We start from the raw sequence: 7,553 nt of genomic DNA, 5'->3' as shown, positions 1-7,553 counted from the left end.
ACTCTTGGTCTTCTTCTGACTCTCTTGATCTCCTGTCTTCTGTTTTCATTAACTTTTTGTTGTTGTCAATGAGGGTATAAAGACGTGTGTTTCAAGATGAAGACTGTAAGGCCACTTAGGTATGTTTGGCTCTGAAACATGATATATATTATTACTTACAAAGGGGTAGAATACATTTGGAGTCTCACTTCCAGCTTCCATGGTTGTAATTGCTTCAGGAAAAATCCAATAATATTGGAAAAGGAAGAATGATTAAAATGGGTTCCTAAACTGAAGGCAGTCACTGAGACTTGACTTAACTGAAATGAAGTGTTTTTCAGTTTCTATTAATTTAACTCCAGAAAAAGTGGTCTAGCATCTTGTTTTCGAAATTGTGCTTATTTGTCACCTAGTGTACTTAGCTTTGGGTCTAGTGAAAACTCTGAGAGGAAGAGTCTCATTTTCACATCCTGCTACTCAGATGTTAGTGAAAGACCACAGCTGTGGATGGACCAGAGTTCTAAGCAGCTCAAACAAAGGCCAAGCATACAATAAACATGGAGTCAAGCAAAAAACAAAACAAACAAAAATACATACCAGTTAAAACTATGCATTATAATGAGATAAGACAAGGAACAGAACAAAAATCAGGGATAAACCTAATGTTAGAACAATCAGACAGGGCGTTTGAAATTGCTATTATTATTATGTTGAAGGATCTAGTGGAAAGGTGAATAACACACATGAACATATGTAAAATTTTTCAAAGAATGGACACTATTAATAGAGTTAAATGGAAATGCTATAAGACTAAAGCACAGTATCAGTGATTAAGACTTATTTTAATGGAATTAACAGAAAAGATGTGGACAAGTTGGTGGAAAGAATCAGAGAAACTGAGATAGATTGATAACAATTAACCACATGGAAACACAGAAATAAAGAGAAAACAAATTATAACTGAGTGTTCAATAGCTGAAGACACCTCACAGGACAATGCCAAGAGGTTTATTGTGCACATAATTGAAAAAAATAAAGTAGAAGTAAAGAAAGAGGCAGAAAAAATGTTTGAAGAGAAAATGTCCCAGAATTTTCCAAAATTAATAAAAGACAAAAAATGGCAGATCAAAAGCTCATAGAACCCTAAGGAAAACAAATATAAGATAAATATGGCTATGCACCTCACAGACTAGCAATAAAAACCAAGCATAAAGAGAAAATCTTGAAACAACTGGTGAAAAAATAGAAATATTACATACAGAGGAACAAAAACTACGATTGGAAACAAACATTGCTAGAAATTATATAAGCTAGGAGAAAGTGGAATAACATCTCTAAAGTATTGAATGAAAAATGTCCACCAGAATTATTTACACAGTCACAATGTTTTTAAAGTGAATGCAAGATAAAAACTTTTAAAGTATAGCTTTCGAACCCTTGTATCCTGTTGGTGGGAATGGGAATTGATGCAGCCACTATGGAAACAGTATGAAAGTTCCTCAGAAGACTAAAAATATAACTACCATAGCAAGGGAGTTCTCTTGGGCCTCATTATAAGGGCATTAAACTCATTCATGATTGTTCCGCATTCATGAACTAACCACTTCCCAAAGGCCTAACCTCCAAACACCAGCACATTGAGCATTAGGTTGTCAACGTATGAATTTTGGGGAGACATACACATTTAGATGGTAGTAGAAAAGTTCTCTAGGGAAACCAAAAGACAACAGGGAGACAAAAACAAAAACAGTAAGGAAATTTTAGTTCCTGACCCCACACCCACAACAAGTGGTAAACACAACCTAACCTCTAGACAGATAATGTAAAACCTCACACTAAAGGCATATTTACCTTAATTCCTTTAAACCTATTAAATCACGACAGCTTTCAAGAAAAAATTATGAGGCAAAAAACATAGTCTAAAGAGACGAATCAAGTATCAGAACCAGACTCAGACATGGCAGAAATTTTGGAATTGTCAGACAGGAAATTTAAAATAACTATGATTAACATGTTAACAGGTCTAATGGAAAAAGAGGATAATGAAATGAAAGAACAAATGAGTAATATAAGGAGAGAAATGGAAACTCTCAGAATCATAAGGAAATACTAGAAACCAAAAACATGATGACATAATGAACAATGACTCTGATGGGTTCATCAATAGACTGGACATGGTTGGGAAGGACTCAGTGAGTTTGGAGGTGTGTCAGTAGAAACTTCTCAAATTGAAAAGCACATCGTATTCAAATTGCAGAAAATCAAAGACAAAGAGGAAATCTTGAAAGGAGCCAGAGGAGCCAGAGGGATAGAATGCCTTACTCATAGAGGCACTAGGTAAGAATTACATCAGACTTTTTAGACTTTTCTTCTTGCTTGAAAGCATACAAGCAAGAGGAGAATGGAGTGAAATATTTAAAATCTTGAAAGAAAAAGGAACAACAAATTAGAGTTCTGTATCTACTGAAATTATTCTTCAAAATGAAGGAGAAATAAATACTGCATAGTAACAAGTTGGCCTTCCTCTCTTCACTGGCATGTTATCAGAAGAGGCAACGCCACCACCACCTGGTAGTAAGGAGATCATCTCCCACTGGAGTCGGGGGGGGGGGCACATGGGTCAAAGTAACTAGGCATTCCCACCCTTTATAGACAAGTTGTTATCAGTGGAGGACTAATGGGACCCACCCCCACCCAGCAGTAACAAGGAACCCCTCCATCCAAGGCATCCAGAGAGGCTGAAGTGGGAATTTACACTCACCTCACAGTAATGGTACGGCCGTTACTCCTCTTTCTTTGCCAGCAAATAGGATCTGATTTCTTATAAGAGGTCACTGGACAATTTAAAGTCTGCTCTAAAATTAGAGTATTATCCAAGCTATCAGAAATAAAGGCTTAGATCCTAAAATGACCAGTCATTAGATAAACAGAATGTGAGAACATATTCAACTCTGAATTGAGACAAGTTGGGCAAGGACTCAAGAATTCTTTCCCCCTGCCTTCTCTAACTATCTCAGTCCCTCTGATTAATTTTTGTAAATGATAAGATTTAAATTTTATCTTGTTTATGAATGTAAAATTCTGGTATCCATTTTGGAAAAATACCGGAGACTTTATTTCCTATTAATATAAGTGAAATTAAAAGTAAAAGTAGAGTAAGGCTACTTTGAAATAGGACTAAAGTTCAGAGTCAGCTCCTTTTTCTCTGACCAAGAAAATCCAGTTATTATCAGGGAACCAAAATTAGTTCCGGGGACAATTGAACCTCAAAATTTTTTTGTATGAAGTAACCAAATTTCCTGCTTATCTTTTTTTTTTAATAAATTAATTTTTATTGGAGTATAGCTGCTTTACAACATTGTGTTAGTTTCTATTGTACAGCAAAATGAAACAGCCATGGGCTTCCCTGGTGGCACAGTGGTTGAGAGTCCGCCTGCCGATGCAGGGGACACGGGTTCGTGCCCCGGTCTGGGAGGATCCCACATGCCGCAGAGCGGCTGGGCCCATGAGCCATGGCCACTGAGCCTGCGCGTCCGGAGCCTGTGCTCTGCAACGGGAGAAGCCACAGCAGTGAGAGGCCCGCGTACCGCAAAAAAAAAAAAAAAAAAAAAAAAAAAAAAAAAAAAAAAGAATCAGCCATACATATACCTATAACCCCTCCCTTTTGAACATCCTTCCCATTGAGTTCACCACAGTGCCTTAAGTAGAGTTCCCTGTGCTATAGGTATGTAGTCTTTTGTTATCTAATTTATACATAGTATCAATAGTGTATATGTGTCAATCTCAATCTCCCAATTCCTCCCATCCTCCCTTTCTCCCTTGGTATCCATACATTTGTTCTCTATGTCTGTGTCATTATTTCTGCTTTGCAAACAGGATGATCTATACCATTTTTCTAGATTCCACATATATGCGTCAATACACGATATTACAATACATTGTTGTTTACTATAGGAACGATGCCGTACAGCAGATTCCTAGAATGTATTCCTCTTGCTCACCTGAAACTTTATACTCATTGATTGGTAACTTCCAATTTCCCCCTCCCTACGGTGCATGGCATCACCATTCTACTCTTTGATTCTATGAATTTGAATATTTTTGATACCTCATATAAGTGAATCATGCAATCATGCAATAATCATGCAATATTTTCCTCACTGTGACTGGATTATTTCATTTGACTGGACATTTCATAATGCTCAAGATTAATTCACGTTGTTCCATATTGCAAAATTTCCTCCTTTTTTAAAAGACTAAATAGCATTCCATTGCATGCATATACCATCTTTATCCACTAATCTGTTTATGGCCATTTAGATATTTCCACAGTTGGTTATTGTGAACAGTGCTGCAATGAACATGAGACTGCTGATACCACTTTGATGTCCTTATTTCTACTCTTTCAGGTAAATAATGAGAAGTGGGATTGCTGGATCATATGGTAGCTCTACTTTGAATTTTTTGAAGGTACACCACACTGTTTTCCATAGTGCTGAGACATTTTGTATTCCTGCCAATGGTGTGCAAGAGTTTTCTTTTCTTCACAGTCTCACCAATATTTGTTGTCTTTTGTTTTTTTGATAACAGCCATTCTAACAGGTATAAGGTGATATTTCATTGTGCTTTTGATTTATATTTCCCTAATAATTTGTGATGTTGTATATGTTTTCATATACTTGTTGGCCATTTGTACATCTTTGGAGAACTGTCTACTTAAGTTCTTAGGCCATTTTTCTATTGGGTTAGTAGTTTTTTTGCTATTTAGTAGTAAGAGTTCTTATATATTTTGGAGGTTAACCCCTTATCGGTATATTGTTTGGAAATACTTTCTACTATTCTATAGGCTGCCTTTTCACTCTGTTGATTATTTTCTTTACTGTACAGAAGCTTTTTAGTTTGATGTAGTCCCAATTATTTATTTTTGTTTTTGTTGCCTATGATTTTGGTGTCATAGCTATGAAATCTTGCCAAAAACCAATGTTGTGAAACTTTATGTTTTGTTTTAGGAGTTTAACAATTACAGGTCTCCCATTTAAATCTTTATTTCACGTTGAATTGATTTTTGTTTATGGTGTAAGAAAAGGGTCCAAATTCATTCTTTTAAATGTGGTTCTCTATGATCTCCAACATCATTTGTGGAAGAGATTATCATTTTCCCATTGTGTATTATTGGCAACCTTGTCAAAGATCACTTGATTGTATATGTGTGGATTTATTTCTGGGCTTTCTATTTTGTTCTATCGGTCTACATGTTCTCTTCATGCCAGTCCCATACTGTTGTGAATAGTGTGGCTTTGTAATATGTTCTGAAATCAGGAAATGTGATGCATCCAGCTTCGTTCTTCTTTCTTAGGATTGCTGCGGCTATTTGAGGTCTTTTGTGGTTGTATATGAATTGTAGAATTGCTTTTTCTATTTTTGTAAAAAATACTATCAGAATTTTGATAGAGATGACATTGAATCTGTAGATCAGTTTGTTTTGTAAGAATATTTTAACAATATTAATTTTTCCAATCCTTGAACATAGGATGTTTTTGCATTTGTGTCATTTTTACTTTCTTTTATCAATATTTTGTAGGTTCCAGTATTCAAGTCTTTCACCTCTTTGGTTAACTGTATTCTTTTTGATGCTATTATAAGTGGGATTGTTTTTTTAATTTCATTTTCAGGTAATTTATTGTTAGTGCATGGAAATGCAACTGATTTTTTTTTTTTTTTTTTTGCAATACGCGGGCTTCTCACCACTGTGGCCTCTCCCGTTGCGGAGCACAGGCTCCGGACGCGCAGGCTCAGTGGCCATGGCTCACGAGCCCAGCCGCTCCGCGGCATGTGGGATCTTCCCGGACCGGGACACGAACCCGTGTCCCCTGCATCGGCAGGTGGACTCTCAACCGCTGCGCCACCAGGGAAGCCCCACAGCAGATTTTTGATCATGGAATTTAGTACAAGTCTCCAAAATTTGGTGGCAGAGGTAACAGAAATAAGCTGAGAAGATCAAGCCTGCACTGGTCGATACTGTATTACTGCGTAGGCATCCTGACTCAGCATAGACTTGGAGTAAGGCCTGGAGAACAGGAAGGTACTGGCAGCCTAGGTATTTAATTATGTGGTTAATTGTGTAGACGGTCATGAAGTCTTCCTACTCATTAGGACGCTTCCAGACATAAAGTTATATCTCTGAAATGACAATTTCCTCTTTTGAAAAATGACAATATAATGGTACCCGTAACATAACGTACGGATTTTGCTCTGTAAAGCCACTGTTCAGTGCCTGGCAATGAATAGCTATGGTTTATTAGTGATTTAATTCTATGAGATTTTATCCTGCAAGTAGATAGCCTTTAGTAACCAGAGATGGTCAAGGGTAGAAGCAATAAGAGAATGAAATGTCTACTAGTGTTCGGGCTAGAAAAGTCCTTCAACTGACCTAATGCTCTAAATTCTAAGCAGTGCTTTTTATTCAGCACAGTGGTAGAAAGAATGGAGATGACACAATTGAATACCTGAAGTTTAGGGCTAGAACCCTCTCCTGCTCTGCCATTAACTGGGCCCTCTCCTTTTCCATCTTCTCAGTCAGTTCTTTCACATGTTCCTGATAACTGTTTTCTCTCTCTTGCATCACCTGGTCATTCTTCTTTTGCATTTCCTCCAACATTTTGTTTGCAGCTTCTGCAGATTTAGACTTTATACATTCCACGTAAGAAGAAAAATAAGCGGAGAAATATGAAGATCTTAATTTATTGTTAGAGCTTTATTTTCACACTTTTTGCTTGTTTGTTTGCTTATTTCATGAAGAAAACTTCTTGTGGTTATTTTTGCACTGAGGAATCAGAGGACAGATTGACATAAATATTAGTTAAGAAAAGAATCCCCTAAAACTAAGAACTATACTTGCTACTTTTTGCTCTATAGTAATATTCCAGGTGGACTAATGTGGCTAACATTAACATTTCTAGCGTTTTCCAACTATGTAGAGGGTTTTCAGTTATTCTCACCTTCAATCTCTTTTTCTTTTTCCGTAAGTGACTGATCAGTATGTTGAAGTGCATCAGCCACATCTTCCTTGGAATCCAAATATTTCTTTAGTGTCTCTTCTGCTTATTGATGCAGAAGAAGTTAGAATTAGGAAATAGAGACTATGGGTTAAAGTAAAACCTAGCAGCACATCTCTTAATTCAACTTCATTTTACCACCCATTTTAAAATTTAAATACCTTTTCAAACTAAGCTTTCTTAAAACCCAACTCCGGATCCACCTTCAAACTTGCTTCATTCTCAGTCACCCCAATTTTAGTAATTTAATTAGTAAATCTTGTCTTCTAATTGTATGAGTTAAAAGCCTTATGGTTATCCTTTATGTCTTTTTTTTTTCCCCCTCACAAATCCCAGGTACCATTATCAGTTAATGATGTTTGCTCTGACTTCAAAATAAAACTAACCAGGGCCCGTCAATTGTCACCTGCTCCTCCCAAACACCCTGGCCCAAGACATCATCACTTCTTGCCTGGACCACGGCATTAGCTTCATAACTGGTCTCCCTGCTTCCTTCCACTCTTGCTCCCCTATAGCCTG

The sequence above is a fragment of the Orcinus orca genome, chromosome 1 (genome assembly GCF_937001465.1).
Source record: "Orcinus orca chromosome 1, mOrcOrc1.1, whole genome shotgun sequence".
NCBI lineage: Eukaryota > Metazoa > Chordata > Mammalia > Artiodactyla > Delphinidae > Orcinus > Orcinus orca.
This window is presented reverse-complemented; position numbering follows the sequence as displayed.